This window comes from Anopheles coustani, assembly GCF_943734705.1.
Source record: "Anopheles coustani chromosome X unlocalized genomic scaffold, idAnoCousDA_361_x.2 X_unloc_44, whole genome shotgun sequence".
NCBI lineage: Eukaryota > Metazoa > Arthropoda > Insecta > Diptera > Culicidae > Anopheles > Anopheles coustani.
The window spans coordinates 42,501-65,000 of NW_026525153.1; the positions used below are offsets into that span (position 1 = coordinate 42,501).

The 22,500-nt window shown below is 45.7% G+C and overlaps 1 non-coding gene across 1 annotated transcript; it reads left to right on the top strand.

The window, feature by feature from the left end:
• The first annotated feature begins 22,106 nt into the window (after positions 1–22,106).
• On the top strand, positions 22,107–22,261 carry LOC131270641 (5.8S ribosomal RNA). Its single transcript, XR_009179687.1, has one exon. It is a non-coding gene; the product is annotated as a 5.8S ribosomal RNA (ribosomal RNA).
• Positions 22,262–22,500: the final 239 nt, after the last annotated feature.

The following is a 22,500-nucleotide window of genomic DNA, read 5'->3' on the forward strand; positions in this document are numbered from 1 at the left end:
TTATAATCGGCTAAGTCCAGGATCCATATTACATGAAGAGAAAAATCGGCTAAGTCCAGGATCCATATTACATGAAGAGAAAAATCGGCTAAGTCCCGGATCCATATATATTAACCTAATAATCGGCTAAGTCCAGGATCCATATGATATGAAGAGAAAAATCGGCTAAGTCCAAGATCCATATGATATGAACAGAAAAATCGGCTAAGTCCAGGATCCATATATAATAACCTAATAATCGGCTAAGTCCAGGATCCATATAATATGAAGAGAAAAATCGGCTAAGTCCGAGATTGGGTCTGTCGGAAATACACTTTCAAGTTACCACACAAGCAAGCAAGATGGCCTAGTGATGGATCCATATGATATGAAGAGAAAAATCGGCTAAGTCCCAGATTGGGTCTGTCAGAAATACACTATCAAGTTACCACACAAGCAAGCAAGATGGCCTAGTGATGGATCCATATAATATGAAGAGAAAAATCGGCTAAGTCCGAGATTGGGTCTGTCAGAAATACACTTCCAAGTTACCACACAAGCAAGCAAGATGGCCTAGTGATGGATCCATATGATATGAAGAGAAAAATCGGCTAAGTCCAAGATTGGGTCTGTCAGAAATACACTATCAAGTTACCACACAAGCAAGCAAGATGGCCTAGTGATGGATCCATATAATATGAAGAGAAAAATCGGCTAAGTCCAAGATTGGGTCTGTCAGAAATACACTATCAAGTTACCACACAAGCAAGCAAGATGGCCTAGTGATGGATCCATATTATATGAAGAGAAAAATCGGCTAAGTCCGAGATTGGGTCGGTCGGAAATACACTATCAAGTTACCACACAAGCAAGCAAGATGGCCTAGTAATGGATCCATATCATATGAAGAGAAAAATCGGCTAAGTCCCAGATTGGGTCTGTCAGAAATACACTTCCAAGTTACCACACAAGCAAGCAAGATGGCCTTTTGATGGATCCATATGATATGAAGAGAAAAATCGGCTAAGTCCCAGATTGGGTCTGTCAGAAATACACTATCAAGTTACCACACAAGCAAGCAAGATGGCCTAGTGATGGATCCATATAATATGAAGAGAAAAATCGGCTAAGTCCAAGATTGGGTCTGTCAGAAATACACTATCAAGTTACCACACAAGCAAGCAAGATGGCCTAGTGATGGATCCATATTATATGAAGAGAAAAATCGGCTAAGTCCGAGATTGGGTCGGTCGGAAATACACTATCAAGTTACCACACAAGCAAGCAAGATGGCCTAGTAATGGATCCATATCATATGAAGAGAAAAATCGGCTAAGTCCCAGATTGGGTCTGTCAGAAATACACTTCCAAGTTACCACACAAGCAAGCAAGATGGCCTTTTGATGGATCCATATGATATGAAGAGAAAAATCGGCTAAGTCCCAGATTGGGTCTGTCAGAAATACACTATCAAGTTACCACACAAGCAAGCAAGATGGCCTAGTGATGGATCCATATAATATGAAGAGAAAAATCGGCTAAGTCCGAGATTGGGTCTGTCAGAAATACACTTCCAAGTTACCACACAAGCAAGCAAGATGGCCTAGTGATGGATCCATATGATATGAAGAGAAAAATCGGCTAAGTCCGAGATTGGGTCTGTCAGAAATACACTTTCAAGTTACCACACAAGCAAGCAAGATGGCCTAGTGATGGATCCATATGATATGAAGAGAAAAATCGGCTAAGTCCCAGATTGGGTCTGTCAGAAATACACTTCCAAGTTACCACACAAGCAAGCAAGATGGCCTAGTGATGGATCCATATGATATGAAGAGAAAAATCGGCTAAGTCCCAGATTGGGTCTGTCAGAAATACACTTCCAAGTTACCACACAAGCAAGCAAGATGGCCTAGTGATGGATCCATATGATATGAAGAGAAAAATCGGCTAAGTCCAGGATCCATATAATATGAAGAGAAAAATCGGCTAAGTCCCAGATTGGGTCTGTCAGAAATACACTTCCAAGTTACCACACAAGCAAGCAAGATGGCCTAGTGATGGATCCATATGATATGAAGAGAAAAATCGGCTAAGTCCCAGATTGGGTCTGTCAGACATACACTATCAAGTTACCACACAAGCAAGCAAGATGGCCTAGTGATGGATCCATATGATATGAAGAGAAAAATCGGCTAAGTCCCAGATTGGGTCTGTCAGAAATACACTTCCAAGTTACCACATGAGCAAGCAAGATGGCCTAGTGATGGATCCATATAATATGCAGAGAAAAATCGGCTAAGTCCCAGATTGGGTCTGTCAGAAATACACTTCCAAGTTACCACATGAGCAAGCAAGTTACCACATGAAGAGAAAGCCGGCAAAGTCTGGGAATGTTACCACATGAACTGGAAAATGGGCAAAAACCTACCTTCACAGGGAACGTGAATAAGTAAGGCTGTAGACATCGGATCGACAAGCCAAAGACTGATATGGAAAGGAAATGAGTAGTACTAGCTTTCCTGAGAGTTGCAGAGCTTAGACTGCATATGAACGAAAGTTATTAAGCGTCAAAGTCAGAGAAGTTACCCAAAGGAACACAAGTTCCAACTTAGAGCATGTATACCGCCTAGACGGTAAGAGGTACGGCCAGGCTGAGGAATAAGGAAATGTTGGCCAACATGTTCCCTAACTATCCCCCGAAGACCGCAAAGCAATCCAACATCAACCAAGAAAGTTATAGCCCGATCAAGGAAACACCTACTTTGCACCGATATTGCACCAAATACATGTACCAAGCACCTTCGGTTGCATACCTGCAGGGGTTTACCATAGTAGGCCATGGAAGACCGATATACCGAACATAATCACTTTCTATCTCCTCGGGTGTTTGAGATAGCGCTTTGCGGTACAAGAACGAAAGTTAGACTTTATCTTGGTGCATCTTTTTGCCCAAGATCACAAGACCCTATCTACCAAGGCAAGAAAGTTGTGTGGGGACAAAATGTCCAAAAGTGCCCAAAGTGGCACACTTGAACCATATATTCGAGAAAAACACAAGTGTGGGCCCGAGCTAGCAAGTTGAAATGTTCTGACCGTCAGTAGCCCTAGTTGAGGTGCACTTATCATTATATGAGGCCAACGTGCCAGCTAGTCTCTAAAGGGGCGATATGGGTGTTCCAAGGATTGTACCCAATTGAGGAAAAAACAGGGTAAGGTACGGTGTACCGCGAATAACTCGGGCTATAGATGTCCGATCGATGAGTTTGGCATATGTATGGAAAGGTCTCGACGAGACCTAACTACCCTGAAAGTATGAAGGCAAAGACTTGAATGACCGGGAAGTTATTAAGTGCACAAGTGGTAAAGTTGCACCAAAGTCCATGTTACCCGAAGTGGTACATGAACACCCAATATTCGACCAAAACACAAGTTTAGAGACGAGCTAGCGAGCTACATTGTTCAGACCGTCAGTAGCCCGCATCAAGACACGCATTTCATTATATTGAGCCTAGCCGCTAGCTCGACTCGAAGTCGGTCATATGGTTGGTTGATGGTTTGGACTGACCACGTGGTGTACCAAGGTGATGTACCTTTCATGAATTAAAACTCTGGCTGTATGGCACTGAGCGACAAGCTAAGGTGTGATTTGGAATAGTCTTGAGTGGGACTATTTAGGAAAAATGCGAACAAAAAATCACAAAGTCCTTGGGCGAAGCTATTAGCGAAACATAGAGCAAATTGGTACCAAAAACTATGGAAATGGGACTTGAGTCAAAAATAACCGCAAGTTGGAGAAGAGATAGCAAGCTTGCGTAGAACAATTATATTTGGTGCATGGTATCACCAACAAAAAAGTATATGGGGCCTAGGTGCTGGCTGGCCTCCAAAGTGGAGATATGGGCGATCCAAAGTTTGTACCCAAGTACGAACAAGTATGGAAAAAACAGGGTAAGGTACCAAGTACCATTAATAACTTCGGCTGTAGATGGCCGAGCGAGGCAAACGGCTCACCGTTGGAAAGGTCTTGGGGAGACCTATCTACCCTGAAAGTTTCATGAGGCTGAGTTGAAAGACCACGGAGATATTAGGTGATGATGGTCCAATTCGGGGACCAAGTCGCAGGAAATGGCGCTTGACCAAAATCACCCTTGGAAGGTGAATACCGGCTTACCGGTAAGAGATAGCGACTTGGCGTAGAATATTCATAAGTTGGGCGTGTAGAGACGCAACTTTTATTATATGGGGCCAACCCGGTCAGGGTGCTCCAAGTCGGTCGTTTGGTTGGTTTATGGTTTGGGCCGACCACGTGGTGTGCCAAGTTGAGGTACCTTTCATGAATTATAACTTGGTCAGTTTGCCACCGAGCGACAAGCTGCGGTGTATTTTGGAATGGTCTTGAGTGGGACTATCAAGGAAAAATACCAATCGAAAATCAGCTTGTCCATGGCCGAAGCTATTAGTGAAACATATAGCAAAATGGGTCCAAAAACGAATGAAATGGGAATTGGACCAAGAATAACGGCAAGTTGGAGAAGAGATAGCAAGTTGGCGTAGAACAATTATATTTGGTGCATGGTATACCCAACAAAAAAGTATATGAGGCCAAGGTGCTGGCTGGCCTCCAAAGTGGAGATATGGGCGATCCAAAGTTTGTACCCAAGTACGAACAAGTATGGAAAAAACAGGGTAAGGTACCAAGTACCATGAATAACTTCAGCTGTAGATGGCCGAGCAAGACAAACGGCATACCGTTGGAAAGGTCTCTGGGAGACCTATCTACCCTGAAAGTTTCATGAGGCTGAGTTGAAAGACCACGGAGATATTAGGTGATGATGGTCCAATTCGGGGACCAAGTCGCAGGAAATGGCACTTGACCAAAATCACCCTTGGAAGGTGAATACCGGCTTACCGGTAAGAGATAGCGACTTGGCGTAGAATATTCATAAGTTGGGCGTGTCGAGACGCAACTTTCATTATATGGGGGCAACCCGGTCAGGGTGCTCCAAGTCGGTCGTTTGGTCGGTATATGGTTTGGGCCGACCACATGGTGTACCAAGTTGAGGTATCTTTCATGAATTATAACTCGGTCAGTTTGCCACCGAGCGACAAGTTGCGGTGTGTTTTGGAATGGTCTTGAGTGGGACTATCAAGCAAAAATACAAACAGTATATCAGCTTGTCCATGGCCGAAGCTATTAGTGAAACATATAGCAAAATGGGTCCGAAAACGAATGAAATGGGACTTGGACCAAGAATAACGGCAAGTTAGAGAAGAGATAGCAAGTTGGCGTAGAACAATTATATTTAGTGCATGGTATGACCAAGAAAAAAGTATATGGGGCAAAGGTGCTGGCTGGCCTCCAAAGTGGAGATATGGGCGATACAAAGTTTGTACCCAAGTATGGCAAAAACTGGTAGAGGTACCTTTCATGAATTACTGCTCAGGCTGTATGGCACTTAGCGGGACGCTTGGCTCTGGTATGGAATAGTCTTGAGTGGGACTATCAAGGAAAAATACGAACAAAAAATCACCATGTCCACGGACGAAGGTATTAGCGAAACTTAGAGCGAAATTGCGACCAAGTCGCTGGAAATGGCCCTTGGACCAAGTATACCGTCAAGGCGGTACGAGATAGCGAGTTGACGTAGAACATTTATAAGTTTGCCTACAAGAGACAAAAGTTTAGTTATATGGGGCCAACCCGCTCAGGGTTGTCCAAGTCGGTCATATGGCTGATCGAAATTTTCGACCAAGTACTGAGAAAACAGGGTAAGGTACCGTGTACCTCGAATAACTTCGGCTGTAGATGTCCGAGCGAGGCGAACGGCATAGCGTTGGAAAGGTCTTGAGGTGCTCTAGGCACCCTGAAAGTATGACAAAGCTATCTGGAAAACTTGTGGAGATATTAGAGAAACATAGGGCCCAAAAGATACGAAGTCGCAGGAAATGGGCCCTCCATGAACACCCTAAAATCCCAATTACGGCTAAGTTGCAGGCCAGCTAGCGAAGTGAAATGTTCTAGGCATAACTAGAACACGTTAAGGCGCAACTTTTTGAATAAGAACTTTTTTCGATATCTGGTCCCCAAAGGGGGGATATGGGCGATCCAAGGATTTTTCCAAGTTTCGGTACTTTTTACGGTATCGCTCATAGCTCCGGCTGTAAGCAAGCAAATGACAATCTAAGACATGATTTGGAAAGGTATTGAGTAGTACTAACTTACGTTAGAACACAGCGAAGCGCTATCGGTTCATGGCAAGGCCGATATAAGCAGTCAAAGATGAAAAATGTTGACAAAATGAACAAAAATTACCTTGGTACGCGAATAGCGGCCAGGGATGAAGAGGTACGAAGGTGGTGTAGAAGAATTATAATTAGGGCTTGGTACGCTCTAAAAGTTTGCCGAAGACCGCAAAGCGCTCAGACCCATAGAAAGTGGCCATTTGGGCCGAACAGTGCGTGCAAAGAGGTGAAAATGCAAAAATTGCACTTTGGGGGGCGATTTGCGGGGGAAGGAGGGGTCGGAGGGCAAAATGTCCCTTGACCAAAAAGTCTTATCTCGTCGAGATCTACAACATTGCCGAAGACCGCAAAGCGCTAGCTCGCAATCGAAAAATCGAGAATTTGAAAATTTTCTAAGTCTTGGGCTCCCTAAGGAAAAGTTTCAAAAATCACGTTTGTCCCCAATTTTGAAGGGGAAGGAGTCGGTTCCGGGGCATGGTGTCTTCGGCAAAAAGTCTTATCTTTTTGCGTACTTTCGACTAATTCAATAAAAATTTTTGACCCAAAATTTGTTCGGCGGACCCCTAGGTCGAAAAACCCGAAAAAAGTCGAAAAAAGTCGAAAATGTCGAAAAATGAGAAAACCTCATATTCGGACTCTACACGAGCCCCAGATATTGAAAAGTGAAATCCGCGGTCGATTTGGAACAAAAAATTGACCTAGGCAAAGTTGTATGGAGGTAGGGACCCCTGAGAAAAAAGTTTGGTCCCGAGGCTCCTTGGACCACCAAGTCCCTAGGTCGGACCAAAATCGGAAAAAATCCGACCAAAGTCGAAAGTGTCGAAAATTTTAAAAAACCCCTTTTGGGGCCCTATGGCCTCCCTAGATAATGAAAAGTGAGGTCCGCGGCCGATCCGGAAGAAAAACTTGACCTAGGGAAACTTGTATGACGGTGGGGACCCAAAAAAATTTCGATGAGTGTAGTTTAGACAGGCCGGAAAATGTATCGGTGGTCCGTATCAAGGGACGTCTTTTAGTTCCATGGGGTGGTGGTCGTCGAACAAAGTCGCCTAGGTCGACCACCAGAAAGACCAGTCGTGTTGTAATGGATGTTTTGACCACTTTACTAGGGAAACCTAGTAGGTCGAAGCAAATTTGGGGTTCGAGATGAGTTGGTGAAAGTTGGTCCAACCTAGGTGTGCTTGGTGGAGGTTGACCATGAAAGTAGAGCATGATGGGAATGACCATAACTTTGGTTCTAGATGTCGGATCGGTACACTTTCGGCAGTTTTGGAAAGGTGAAGGCCTGCTCTAGCTATGTTTCCTACCAAGCTGAGCGCCTACTAGTGACCCGGAGGAGGTATTAAGGGTCAAAGGCAAAAAGGGGTACCCTAAAGTGCGTGTGACCAAGAAAATGGGAAAAACGGTATCGCCTATAGCTCAGGCTGTATGGCTCGGATCGGAAAGCTTGGATATGCGTTGGAAAGGTCTTGACGAGCGCTAGCTATGTGTCCTACCAAGCGAAGCGCTAGGTGTTGAGCAAGTCGGTCATATTAGAGGGCAAAGGTGAAAAATGGTGGTTTAGAGGCGAAAATTCACCTTATGATCGAAAATAGCGGGCGAACGATAAGAGCTACGAACACGGCGTAGAACAATCATAAGTACGTTACCACAAGACCTAACTTTGGCCAATATAGAGCGAGAAGATCGGAGGTACCCATCAGGGTGATATGGCTGGTTCAAAGTTGGACCAAAACGAGACTTGAGAAATGGATTGAAACACGGTATCGCGAATAACTCAGGCTGTATTTAACGGATCGACAAGCTTAGATCAGTGTTGGAAAGGTCGAACCGAGCGCTAACTATAATCCCAAACAACCGAAGCGCTAAGTGTTGAGCAAAACTGAGTTATTAAGCGACAAAGTGGAAAAATAATACCAAAATGGCCAAAAATCACACAAGACCAAGAATACCGAGCAAGCGGTAAGAGATAGCGGGTTGACGTAGAATACTTATAAGTTTGCCTCTACGAGACCTAAAAGTCGTCCATAGAAAGCGAGAAGATCGGACCACTCTGGAAGGGTGATACGAGTGGTCAAAAATTAGCAAAAATGAAACATGGCTAAAATGGATTTGACTTGTGCACCATGTAGCTCCGGCTGTATGGCATGGATTGTAGAGCTAGGATATGTTTTGGAAAGGTAACACCCAGCGCTAGATACGACTAGAAGAAAGCAAAGCGCTAACTAGCATGATTTGGAAGTTATTAAGCGTCAAAGTCGAAAAATGTTACCAAAATTGAAACTCGAGTACATTGGGCCAAAAAGTACAAGTTGTGAAATTTGGACTTACGAGTAAAATACCGAGCAGGCGGTAAGAGATAGAGACTTGGTGTAGAACAATTATAAGTTGGGCATGTTATAACCTATATTTGGCCCGAACATAGTCTCGAGATCGGTGGTACCTAAAAGGGTGGTACAGGTGTTAGATGGTTTTCCCAGAGCATAAGCTCCACATGATATGGAAAACGGGAAACATCATAACTTCGGCTGTATGGCATGGAATGGAACGAACAAGGTATCGATGGAAAGAGAAAAGGTAGCGCTAACTATAATTCCTACCAAGCAAAGCGCTAGCATGTGACCGTTCGGGTGTTATTGTGAGTCAAAGTCAGAAATTGTTACCACGAGAGGCGAAAATCCGACTAAGTCCATGAATACCGGGCTGGCGGTAAGAGATACGGCTTGGCCGTAGAACATTTATAAGTTGGCCAATACAAGACCTAAGTTTCGTCCATAGACGACAAGAAGATCGAAGATACGTGAAGGTGAGATATGGGCGTCCCAAAGTGGGCCTTTGAAAAAGTGACAAACTTCCCTTATAACAGCATACACCAAATATCTCTGGCTCTATGGCACCGAATAAGAAGTTGAGCTCAGCGATAGAAAGGTGATAGTCAGCGCTAAATATCATACGAACAGAGTGAAGCGCTAAAGGGAAAGGATCTTGGTGATATAAGGTGACAAAGTCGAGAAAAGTTGCCTCAAAATCATGAAAAATGTGAAAAAATGGCTAAGTCCCGGGTGCCTTAAGGGCAGGTTGATCGAATGTACCGAGCTGGCGGTACGAGATAGAGACTTGGTGTAGAACAATTATATGTTTGGCATGGCAAGACCTACATTTGGTCAATACAAAGTGAGAAGATCAAAGAAACCCGTAAGGGTGATATTGGTGTCCAAAGGTAAAAAGCACTAAGTCTTGGGAAACTTATATGAAGAAAAAGGACCCTGATGGGTCATATAGGATGGATCGAAAAATCGGCTAAGTCCCAAAATGGGGATGTCAGAACTACACTCAAATGTTACCACACCAAGCAAGGCAAACTTATATGAAGCAAAGGACCCTGATGGGTCATATGGTATTGGTCGAAAAATCGGCTAAGTCCCAAAATGGGGATGTCAGAACTACACTCATGTGTTACCACACCAAGCAAGGCAAACTTATATGAAGCAAAGGACCCTGATGGGTCATATGGTATTTTACGAAAAATCGGCTAAGTCCCAAAATGGGGATGTCAGAACTACACTCAAATGTTACCACACCAAGCAAGGCAAACTTATATGAAGCAAAGGACCCTGATGGGTCATATGGTATTTTACGAAAAATCGGCTAAGTCCCAAAATGATGATGTCAGAACTACACTAACAAGTTACCACACCAAGCAAGGCAAACTTATATGAAGCAAAGGACCCTGATGGGTCAAATGGTATTGATCGAAAAATCGGCTAAGTCCCAAAATGGGGATGTCAGAACTACACTCAAATGTTACCACACCAAGCAAGGCAAACTTATATGAAGGCAAGGTCCCTGATGGGTCATATGGTATTTTACGAAAAATCGGCTAAGTCCCAAAATGGGGATGTCAGAACTACACTAAAAAGTTACCACACCAAGCAAGGCAAACTTATATGAAGCAAAGGACCCATATGGGTCATATGGTATTTTACGAAAAATCGGCTAAGTCCCAAAATGATGATGTCAGAACTACACTCAAATGTTACCATACCAAGCAAGGCAAACTTATATGAAGCAAAGGACCCTGATGGGTCATATGGTATTTTACGAAAAATCGGCTAAGTCCCAAAATGATGATGTCAGAACTACACTAACAAGTTACCACACCAAGCAAGGCAAACTTATATGAAGCAAAGGACCCTGATGGGTCATATGGTATTTTACGAAAAATCGGCTAAGTCCCAAAATGGGGATGTCAGAACTACACTCAAATGTTACCACACCAAGCAAGGCAAACTTATATGAAGCAAAGGACCCATATGGGTCATATGGTATTTGACGAAAAATCGGCTAAGTCCCAAAATGGGGATGTCAGAACTACACTCAAATGTTACCACACCAAGCAAGGCAAACTTATATGAAGGCAAGGACCCTGATGGGTCATATGGTATTTTACGAAAAATCGGCTAAGTCCCAAAATGGGGATGTCAGAACTACACTCAAATATTACCACACCAAGCAAGGCAAACTTATATCAAGCAAAGGACCCTGATGGGTCATATGGTATTTTACGAAAAATCGGCTAAGTCCCAAAATGGGGATGTCAGAACTACACTCAAATGTTACCACACCAAGCAAGGCAAACTTATATGAAGGAAAGGACCCATATGGGTCATATGGTATTTGACAAAAAATCGGCTAAGTCCCAAAATGATGATGTCAGAACTACACTCAAATGTTACCACACCAAGCAAGGCAAACTTATATGAAGGAAAGGACCCATATGGGTCATATGGCATTTTACGAAAAATCGGCTAAGTCCCAAAATGAGGATGTCAGAACTACACTAAAAAGTTACCACACCAAGCAAGGCAAAGTACCTAGGTGAACCCTAGGAAGAAACACGGACCAAGTCAGATGGCCTAAGTCAAGAGAACAAGTGACCTAGGCAAAGTTGTATGGCGCTGAGGACCCTGAAAAATCTGGTTAGTGTAGTTTAGACAGGGTAGGTTTTTGGGTCGGCCGAACCCCCTTATTTTGGGTTTTGGCCTCATCAAGAAGCTACACCTAGGCTAACTGCCTAGGGTGAAAGTGCGAAGACCAATCGAATAGTAAGACAAGTTTTGACCGATCGCCCTAGGCAAGCTTGTATGAAGAAAGGGACCCTAAGGGTCATATGGAAATACATGAAAAATCGGCTAAGTCCCAAAATTGGGATGTCAGAACTACACTAAAAAGTTACCACATCAAGCAAGGCAAAGTACCTAGGTGAACCCTAGGAAGAAACACGGACCAAGTCAGATGGCCTAAGTCAAGAGTGCAAGTGACCTAGGCAAAGTTGTATGACGGTGAGGACCCTGAAAAATCTGGTTAGTGTAGTTTAGACAGGGGAGGTTTTTGGGTCGGCTGAACCTCCTTATTTTGGGTTTTGACCTCCTCAAGAAGCTACACCTAGGCAAACTGCCTAGGGTGAAAGTGCGAAGACCAATCGAATAGTAAGACAAGTTTTGACCGATCGCCCTAGGCAAGCTTGTATGAAGAAAGGGACCCTATGGGTCATATGGAAATACATGAAAAATCGGCTAAGTCCCAAAATTGGGATGTCTGAACTACACTAAAAAGTTACCACATCAAGCAAGGCAAAGTACCTAGGTGAACCCTAAGAAGAAACACGGACCAAGTCAGATGGCCTAAGTCAAGAGTACAAGTGACCTAGGCAAAGTTGTATGGCGCTGAGGACCCTGAAAAATCGGGTAAGTGTAGTTCAGACAGGGGAGGTTTTTGGGTCGGCTGAACCTCCTTATTTTGGGTTTTGACCTCCTCAAGAAGCTACACCTAGGCAAACTGCCTAGGGTGAAAGTGCGAAGACCAATCGAATAGTAAGACAAGTTTTGACCGATCGCCCTAGGCAAGCTTGTATGAAGAAAGGGACCCTATGGGTCATATGGAAAATCCATGAAAAATCGGCTAAGTCCCAAAATTGGGATGTCTGAACTACACTAAAAAGTTACCACATCAAGCAAGGCAAAGTACCTAGGTGAACCCTAAGAAGAAACACGGACCAAGTCAGATGGCCTAAGTCAAGAGTACATGTGACCTAGGCAAAGTTGTATGGCGCTAAGGACCATGAAAAATCGGGTTAGTGTAGTTAAGACAGGGGAGGTTTCAGGGTCGGCTGGACCTCCTTATTTCGGGTTTTGGCCTCCTCAAGAAGACAGACCTAGGCGAACTGCCTAGGGTGAAAGTGCGAAGACCAATCGAATAGTAAGACAAGTTTTGACCGATCGCCCTAGGCAAGCTTGTATGAAGAAAGGGACCCTATGGGTCATATGGAAATACATGAAAAATCGGCTAAGTCCCAAAATTAGGATGTCTGAACTACACTAAAAAGTTACCACATCAAGCAAGGCAAAGTACCTAGGTGAACCCTAGGAAGAAACACGGACCAAGTCGGATGGCCTAAGTCAAGAGTACAAGTGACCTAGGCAAAGTTGTATGGCGCTGAGGACCCTGAAAAATCGGGTTAGTGTAGTTCAGACAGGGGAGGTTTCAGGGTCGGCCGAACCTCCTTATTTCGGGTTTTGGCCTCCTCAAGAAGACAGACCTAGGCGAACTGCCTAGGGTGAAAGTGCGAAGACCAATCGAATAGTAAGACAAGTTTTGACCGATCGCCCTAGGCAAGCTTGTATGAAGAAAGGGACCCTATGGGTCATATGGAAATATACGAAAAATCGGCTAAGTCCCAAAATTGGGATGTCAGAACTACACTATAAAGTTACCACATTAGCAAGGCAGACTTGTATGAAGAACGGGACCCTGGTGAAAGTAGCAAATATCCCAAACCGAACATGAATATTATACACACAAGAGTACGAACATAAAGGAACACGGACCAAGCGTACCGAGAGAATCGGTACTATAGAACCCTCGTGGTTCTACACAAAGACTTTATGTTAGGGGTTCAAGCCCCATAGTACTCAAACGGTGACAGTAGCAAATATCCCAAAACGAACGTGAATCTTATTCACAAGAGTACGAACATAAAGGAACACGGACCAAGCGTACCGAGAGAATCGGTACTATAGAGCCCTCGTGGTTCTACACAAAGACTTGTTCGGGGTTCACACCCCAAATCGAACGTGGAATTTACTTTCTGATGGTCATGCGGTCGTCCAAAGGGGTCTAGTATCCTGGGATGACAAGCATCACGGGCACAGCTCGTATCAAAACAGTCGAAGAGGCCCGCGAAAGCTTGCTTTCCATGGCTATGCGATGCACAAATTGAGTTTACTCACCGTAGTATAAAACGAACGAACCGAACCTATCCGAGTAGGGATAATGGGCGCAGTAACATACTTCTGTGACCCAGCGAGAGTTGAACGAGGTGACATGAACTGTCAGTGGCTTATATCAGATGGGATACATACATGAGATTGCTTTCAAATCTACACTCGAAAACCTAACCAAGTAAAAGCGAACGTGGGGAGGATTCGAAACCGGTAACGAAATCTTAAGCTGGAAAGAGTCATCACTATGGATACATATTATGCGAAACCAATCAAGTGCTCATTACTGATCCAAAACCGAAGAGCACTAGTGAACACCTTAATCTCACCCTAGTTCACATCCAAGTGATCGACCACGTGTGTGAAGCAAAGACCAATCGAATTCCTGAATGAACCGAACACTATGAACAAATGGCCAAAAACGTTATAACTATCCAAACATACTACTATCTAGCGAAAGTCATCACGATGGAACCATACCATGATCTTTAACCTATAGCGCTCACCATATTCCTACCCAGAGTGCAAGTGAACAGATTGCTCACCCCTACCCAGTTCACAACCACGTGATCGACTAACATACCGAGGTTACCACAAGTCAAAGTTATACGTTTACAAGCGCAAGACCAATCGAAAACCCCGAAAGCAATCTCGACCCAAAATGTATTATCCGTGAGTGTAGTCGAGTCTCGTACTCGTCATCTGTAATCGTCGGATAGAATATCCAGTACACGGTTGTCTTTCCAAATGAAATCTACATACAGAACTCGCTCTTGGCAAATGGGTGGCATTGGCGCAATCAGGAGCGAGTTCCCGTCCGGGTGCCAAGTGATTGGCAAATGTCTGGGGGAAAGCAACCATATGTTGATTTGTCTGTTAGTGTACTGGGTGTTTGAGGTATGTAGTATCCACGCTTGGTTGGGTGTGTCAGAGGACCGTGAATGCGTTCGCAACCCCAATTGGGGTACATCGGGAATGATTTTGTGGAACCGATGTGCCCGGCACACACTAAGTTTTGTTGCAAGTTAATAGTGTGCCATGTCCGGGGGGGTTGTGATTAAACTCTGGTGAATTGCGTACTGTGGTGATTGGGGTATGAAAGCCCCGCAGTTGCAATGATCGGACGCGCCTAGCGTGTCCTTTAGTTGATGGTAGGGAAATGAAGGCCCTTGTCAGCTCACCTAAGTATTCATGGAAGTTTGGCATAAGGTCGCTGTGGTAGGGGTATGAAGGCCCCGTCAGCGCATGCACAATCGGGCGCACGAGCGCTTAGCGGAGTCGAATGCCGCTCAAGTGCCTGTCCGGTGCATCGGGTGTGTGTGTGATACGAGGGCAATGAGGTTCGCACGGGGGCTCGCCTCCCGTGTGCTACCGGACTTGACAACATATAGAACGTGGTGTTTGCTCCTCCGGGTGCAATGGGACAATGAACATTCGAACGCAAAGTCGGAATTCTGGTTGATCCTACCAGTAATATACGCTCGTCTCAAAGGTTAAGCCATGCATGTCTAAGTACAAACAGATTTAATGTGAAACCGCATAAGGCTCAGTATAACAGCTATAATTTACGAGATCATCAACCTAGTTACTTGGATAACTGTGGAAAATCTAGAGCTAATACATGCAACATGCCAGGACCCTCGCGGGAACTGGTGCACTTATTAGTCAAACCAATCGCGGGTTCTCCGTGTCATTGAGTTGAAGTCTGGATAATGATGCTGATCGTATGGTCTCGCACCGACGACAGATCTCGCAAATATCTGCCCTATCAACTATGGATGGTAGTATAGAGGACTACCATGGTTGCAACGGGTAACGGGGAATCAGGGTTCGATTCCGGAGAGGGAGCCTGAGAAATGGCTACCACATCCAAGGAAGGCAGCAGGCGCGTAAATTACCCAATCCCGGGACGGGGAGGTAGTGACGAGAAATAACAATATGAAACTCTTTAATGATGTTTCATAATTGGAATGAGTAGAGCATAAATCCTTCTACGAGGATCAAGTGGAGGGCAAGTCTGGTGCCAGCAGCCGCGGTAATTCCAGCTCCACTAGCGTATATTAAAATTGTTGCGGTTAAAACGTTCGAAGTTGATACTTGTCCAACACAGTCCGGCTCCGCCGACCCGGTCAACCCGTGGTCGGTGGGCCAAGTCGGAATCTGGTTGCGACTCAATGGTGTGGTAGGGCACCAAGTCTGTGTCATGGTGTGCCCTTCAACGGGTGCAAGTGTAACATAGAGCTCGACCGCTCACGTTTACCTTGAACAAATTAGAGTGCTTAAAGCAGGGTGCCCAAACGCCCTAGAATAATCTTGCATGGAATAATGGAATACGACCTTGGTCTAATCTTTCATTGGTTTGTACTCAGACCGGAGGTAATGATTAACAGAAGTAGTTGGGGACACTAGTATTACGGCGCGAGAGGTGAAATTCGTAGACCGTCGTAAGACTAACTAAAGCGAAGGCATTTGTCAAGGATGCTTTCTTTAATCAAGAACGAAAGTTAGAGGATCGAAGGCGATTAGATACCGCCCTAGTTCTAACCGTAAACGATGCCAACTAGCAATTGGGAGACGCTACAACCAGGTGCTCTCAGTAGCTTCCGGGAAACCAAAGTCAGGTTCCGGGGGAAGTATGGTTGCAAAGTTGAAACTTAAAGGAATTGACGGAAGGGCACCACAATGAAATGGAGCTTGCGGTTCAATTTGACTCAACACGGGAAAACTTACCAGGTCCGAACTTATGGAGGTGAGACAGATTAATAGCTCTTTCTCAAATTTAAGGGTAGTGGTGCATGGCCGTTCTTAGTTCGTGGATTGATTTGTCTGGTTAATTCCGATAACGAACGTGACTCACATATGCTAACTAGAACGCAGTCAGCGTTAATGCGTCGATGCCGATTGGAACGGGTTAGGACCTTTCGGTGGAGTATGACCTGACACCTTCGCTGTTCGTGTGCGCAAGTGCACTTACGGTACGCTGCTTAGCAGGACAATTTGTGTTTAGCAAAATGAGATCGAGCGATAACAGGTCCGTGATGCCCTTAGATGTTCTGGGCTACACGCGTGCTACAATGTGGGTAGCAGCGTGTCTCCTATTCCGAGAGGAACGGGAAATCACTCAAATACTCACTTAGTAGGGATTATGGATTGCAATGGTCCATATGAACTCGGAACTTCTAGTAAGTGCTGGTCATCAGCCAGCGTTGAATACGTCCCTGCCCTTTGTACACACCGCCCGTCGCTACTACCGATGGATTATTTAGTGAGGTCTTTGGAGATGATCGTTCGCTGGATCCTCGTGAACCGCGTCTGCTTTATCGAAGTTGACCGAACTTGATGATTTAGAGGAAGTAAAAGTCGTAACAAGGTTTCCGTAGGTGAACCTGCGGAAGGATCATTAGTGGCCAAGTGATCCTTCCAGAAGTCCGAACCTGCGGGTTGAGACTTCGGCACAAGTTGCCATATGATAATTGACGAAACACTATAGAAGTCCGAACCTGCGGGTTGAGACTTCGGCACAAGTTGCCATATGATAATTGACGAAACACTATAGAAGTCCGAACCTGCGGGTTGAGACTTCGGCACAAGTTGCCATATGATAATTGACGAAACACTATAGAAGTCCGAACCTGCGGGTTGAGACTTAGGCACAAGTTGCCTTATATAAAACTTCGAACAAATACACAAGTCCGAACCTGCGGGTTGAGACTTAGGCACAAGTTGCCATATGATAGTTGACGAAACACGTTAGAAGTCCGAACCTGCGGGTTGAGACTTCGGCACAAGTTGCCATATGAACATTGACGAAACACTATGAAGTCCGAACCTGCGGGTTGAGACTTAGGCACAAGTTGCCTTATATATAACTTCGAACAAATACACAAGTCCGAACCTGCGGGTTGAGACTTAGGCACAAGTTGCCTTATATATAACTTCGAACAAATACACAAGTCCGAACCTGCGGGTTGAGACTTAGGCACAAGTTGCCTTATACATACATTGGCCAAATAAACAGAAGTCCGAACCTGCGGGTTGAGACTTAATGCGATCTAGATACCAAGTTGACATCCAATACCTGTTGAGCAAAACCAAAGATTCCCTGTTCTCGAATGAATACACTATATAACAGGGAATCATGAAGAAATCAAGCAAGCGTGAAACAAAGTCATCACTTGGGCATGCTCGATAGCCAACCACATGACATTAACCTAAGAGAGCATGCAAACCACATGATACCTATAAACGATTAACCCGCCCTAGTTCAATCGTTCGCCAAGTGATGACTTCAGTATGGCTAAGAGAAAAACTTTTAAATGGGAAAAACTCTAAGTCCGAACCTCCGGGTTGAGACTTTCCGCGTCCGGAGGTACGCGTACCGCCTACCCGAAAGATGGTGAATCAGGGGTGTCCGATCAGCAATGGTCGGATGCCCCGTCGTAGTCCAACTATGACAATCAAAGTCAAGACCTCCGGGTTGAGACTTTCCGCGTCCGGAGGTACGCGTACCGCCTACCCGAAAGATGGTGTGCTTCTGGGGTATTCGATGAGTCGGATACCCCGTCGTAGTCCAACTATGACAATACAAAGTCAAGACCTCCGGGTTGAGACTTCCGCGTCGGAGGTGCGCGCACCGCCTACCCGAAAGATGATGAATCAGGGGTGTTCGATCAGCAATGGTCGGATGCCCCGTCGTAGTCCAACTATGACAATCAAAGTCAAGACCTCCGGGTTGAGACTTTCCGCGAGTACAAGCATAAAGGAACACGGACCAAGCCGTACCGAGAGAATCGGTACTAGAGCCCTTGTGGTTCTACATTGAGAGAGCCCTCGTGGTTCTCATTAGGGGCTTTATGCAAGTCGTACTCAATACTGTGGTGTGAAGTATAAAGTAGTCCTCGCCTGGTCCACGCTGCTTCGGCGGTCCTGGGTAAGATAGTTCATTCTAGCTTGCCCTATAGTGGAATGAGGACACTTAAGGCTTCGTCTTTTAGCGGCGGCTAGACTCCTCCTCACGGGGAACGAGTTGACGCACACAGCGGCGGCTTACGCACTATGGCAATCATGGATGCCTGAAGATTCCGTGAAGTTCTCCCCTGGTCCACGCTGCCTCGGCAGTCCTGGGTAAAATGGAATATTTCCAGCTTGCCCTATAGTGGAAGAGGACTATCCAACAATACAAAGTCAAGACCTCCGGGTTGAGACTTTCCGCGTCGGTGGTGTCGCGCACCGCCTATCCGAAAGATGGTGTAACAGGGGTGTTCGATCAGCAATGGTCGGATGCCCCGTCATAGTCCAACTATGACAACCAAAGTCAAGACCTCCGGGTTGAGACTTTCCGCGTCCGGAGGTACGCGTACCGCCTACCCGAAAGATGGTGTGCTTCTGGGGTATTCGATGAGTCGGATACCCCGTCGTAGTCCAACTATGACAATCAAAGTCAAGACCTCCGGGTTGAGACTTCCGCGTCCGGAGGTACGCGTACCGCCTACCCGAAAGATGGTGTGCTTCTGGGGTATTCGATGAGTCGGATACCCCGTCGTAGTCCAACTATGACAATCAAAGTCAAGACCTCCGGGTTGAGACTTCCGCGTCCGGAGGTACGCGTACCGCCTACCCGAAAGATGGTGAATCAGGGGTGTTCGATCAGCAATGGTCGGATGCCCCGTCGTAGTCCAACTATGACAATCAAAGTCAAGACCTCCGGGTTGAGACTTTCTAAGAGTACAAGCATAAAGGAACACGGACCAAGCCGTACCGAGAGAATCGGTACTAGAGCCCTTGTGGTTCTACATTGAGAGAGCCCTCGTGGTTCTCATTAGGGGCTTTATGCAAGAAGTACTCAATACTGTGGTGTGAAGTATAAAGTATAGAGTCCTCCACTGGTCCACGCTGCTCCGGCGGTCCTGGGTAAGATAGTTCATTCTAGCTTGCCCTATGTGGAAGAGGACTCAATACCCTACCTGTTGAGCTTGAAACAAAGTCATCACTTGGGCATGCTCATATTGCCATACACAATTACATTATATTCGAATGAGCATGCAAGCGACCCTATATAGACCGAACCAAAACGATAGATACCGCCGTAGTTCACCCCCACCAAGTGATGACTTCAGTATGGCTAGTGTGTGAAGTATAAAGTATAGTCCTCCCCTGGTCCACACTGCTCCGGCGGTCCTGGGTAAGATAGTTAATTCTAGCTTGCCCTATGTGGAAGAGGACACAATACTTAATACTGTGGTGTAATGGACAAGGTATAGTCCTCCACTGGTCCACGCTGCTCCGGCGGTCCTGGGTAAGATAGTTCATTCTAGCTTGCCCTATGTGGAAGAGGACTCAATACCCTACCTGTTGAGCTTGAAACAAAGTCATCACTTGGGCATGCTCATATTGCCATACAATATTCCATTATCTACTAATGAGCATGCAGCTATATGATTATAACCTGTAAACGATTACCCCGCCGTAGTTCAGCGCTTCAACCAAGTGATGACTTCAGTATGGCTAGTGTGTGAAGTATAAAGTATAGTCCTCCCCTGGTCCACACTGCTTCGGCGGTGCTGGGTAAGATAGTTAGTTCTAGCTTGCCCTATGTGGAAGAGGACACCATACTTAATACTGTGGTGTAATGAACAAAGTATAGTCCTCCACTGGTCCACGCTGCTTTGCAGTCCTGGGTAAGATAGTTAATTCTAGCTTGCCCTATGTGGAAGAGGGCATACAAGACAAAGTATAGTTCTCCCCTGGTCCACGCTGCTCCGGCGGTCCTGGGTAAGATAGTTAATTCTAGCTTGCCCTATGTGGAAGAGAGCATACATGAACCAAGAACGAAGGTTATGATCGAGGAATGATTCGACAACTAACCGATGGTATGAAATGTGAAGAATTCAAGCAAGCACACAATCAAGTCATCACTTGGGCATGCTCGATAGCCAACCTCATGACATTAACCTAGTAGAGCATGCGAAAACCAATATATATGTAAACGATGCCTCCCTAGTTCAGCGCTTCAACCAAGTGATGACTTCAGAATGGCTAAATCAAATCGGTTCAAAACATACCATCGGTACCCTATTGAAACACACAAGTCGATATCAAACCTCATGATTGTGTAGTCCTCCACTGGTCCACGCCGCTGCGGCGGTCCTGGGTAAGATAGTTCATTCTAGCTTGCCCTATGTGGAAGAGGGCACATTACTCAATACTGTGGTGTTATGAACAAAGTATAGTCCTCCTCTGGTCCACGCTGCTTCGGCGGTCCTGGGTAAGATAGTTAATTCTAGCTTGCCCTATGTGGAAGAGGGCATACAAGACAAAGTATAGTTCTCCCCTGGTCCACGCTGCTTCGGCGGTCCTGGGTAAGATAGTTAATTCTAGCTTGCCCTATGTGGAAGAGAGCATACATGAACCAAGAACGAAGGTTATGATCGAGGAATGATTCGACAACTAACCGATGGTATGAAATGTGAAGAATTCAAGCAAGCACACAATCAAGTCATCACTTGGGCATGCTCGATAGCCAACCTCATGACATTAACCTAGTAGAGCATGCGAAAACCAATATATATGTAAACGATGCCCCTCCCTAGTTCAGCGCTTCAACCAAGTGATGACTTCAGAATGGCTAAATCAAATCGGTTCAAAACATACCATCGGTACCCTATTGAAACACACAAGTCGATATCAAACCTCTTAATTGTGTAGTCCTCCACTGGTCCACGCCGCTTCGGCCGTCCTGGGTAAAATGGAACATTCCAGCTTGCCCTATGTGGAAGAGGGCACATTACTCAATACTGTGGTGTGAAGTATAAAGTTCAGTTCTCCCCTGGTCCACGCTGCTTCGGCGGTCCTGGGTAAGATAGTTCATTCTAGCTTGCCCTATGTGGAAGAGGACACTTAATACTTCGTCTCTAAGCGGCGGCTTGACTCCTCCCTACGGGGAACGGGTTTACGCGCACAGCGGCGGCTTACGCACTATGGCAGTCATGGATGCCTTACGTTTCTATGAAAAGTGTGTTCCTCCCCTGGTCCACGCTGCTTCGGCAGTCCTGGGTAAGATAGTTAGTTCTAGCTTGCCCTATGTGGAAGAGGACACGTAGACTTACTGTGGTGTGAAGTATAAGGTTCAGTTCTCCCCTGGTCCACGCCGCTTCGGCCGTCCTGGGTAAAATGGATTCATCCAGCTTGCCCTATGTGGAATGAGGACACTTTATGCTTCGTCTCTAAGCGGCGGCTTGCTCCTCCCTACGGGGAACGGGTATACGCGCACAGCGGCGGCTTACGTTATGGCAGTCATGGATGCCTTACGTTTCCATGAAAAGTGTGTTCCTCCCCTGGTCCACGCTGCTTCGGCAGTCCTGGGTAAGATAGTTAGTTCTAGCTTGCCCTATGTGGAAGAGGACACGTAGACTTACTGTGGTGTGAAGTATAAGGTTCAGTTCTCCCCTGGTCCACGCCGCTTCGGCCGTCCTGGGTAAAATGGATTCATCCAGCTTGCCCTATGTGGAATGAGGACACTTTATGCTTCGTCTCTAAGCGGCGGCTTGCTCCTCCCTACGGGGAACGGGTATACGCGCACAGCGGCGGCTTACGCAAGTTAGTCACCCTCGGCAGTGGATCACTCGGCTCATGGATCGATGAAGACCGCAGCTAACTGCGCGTCATAATGTGAACTGCAGGACACATGAACATTGATAAGTTGAACGCATATTGCACGTCGTGGGAACCTACCATGATGTACAGATGACTGAGCGCTTATATTTGAGAAATGTATCGCATACATTTAACTACGCCGTGACACCCGTCACGAGACGTGCACCATGATGTTAACTAGGGTCGCGACGACCCGCTAGCATTAAAGAACCCGTGGTTTACAATATACTGGCATTGGAATTCGAAGTATTTAGAGCGTCCGTGTTCCCGCGTGAGGCGGAAGTACGAGGAGAAGGCGTGCTTGTGGTGTCTGTGGTGGTGTTTACTGATGTCTAGCTTCAGC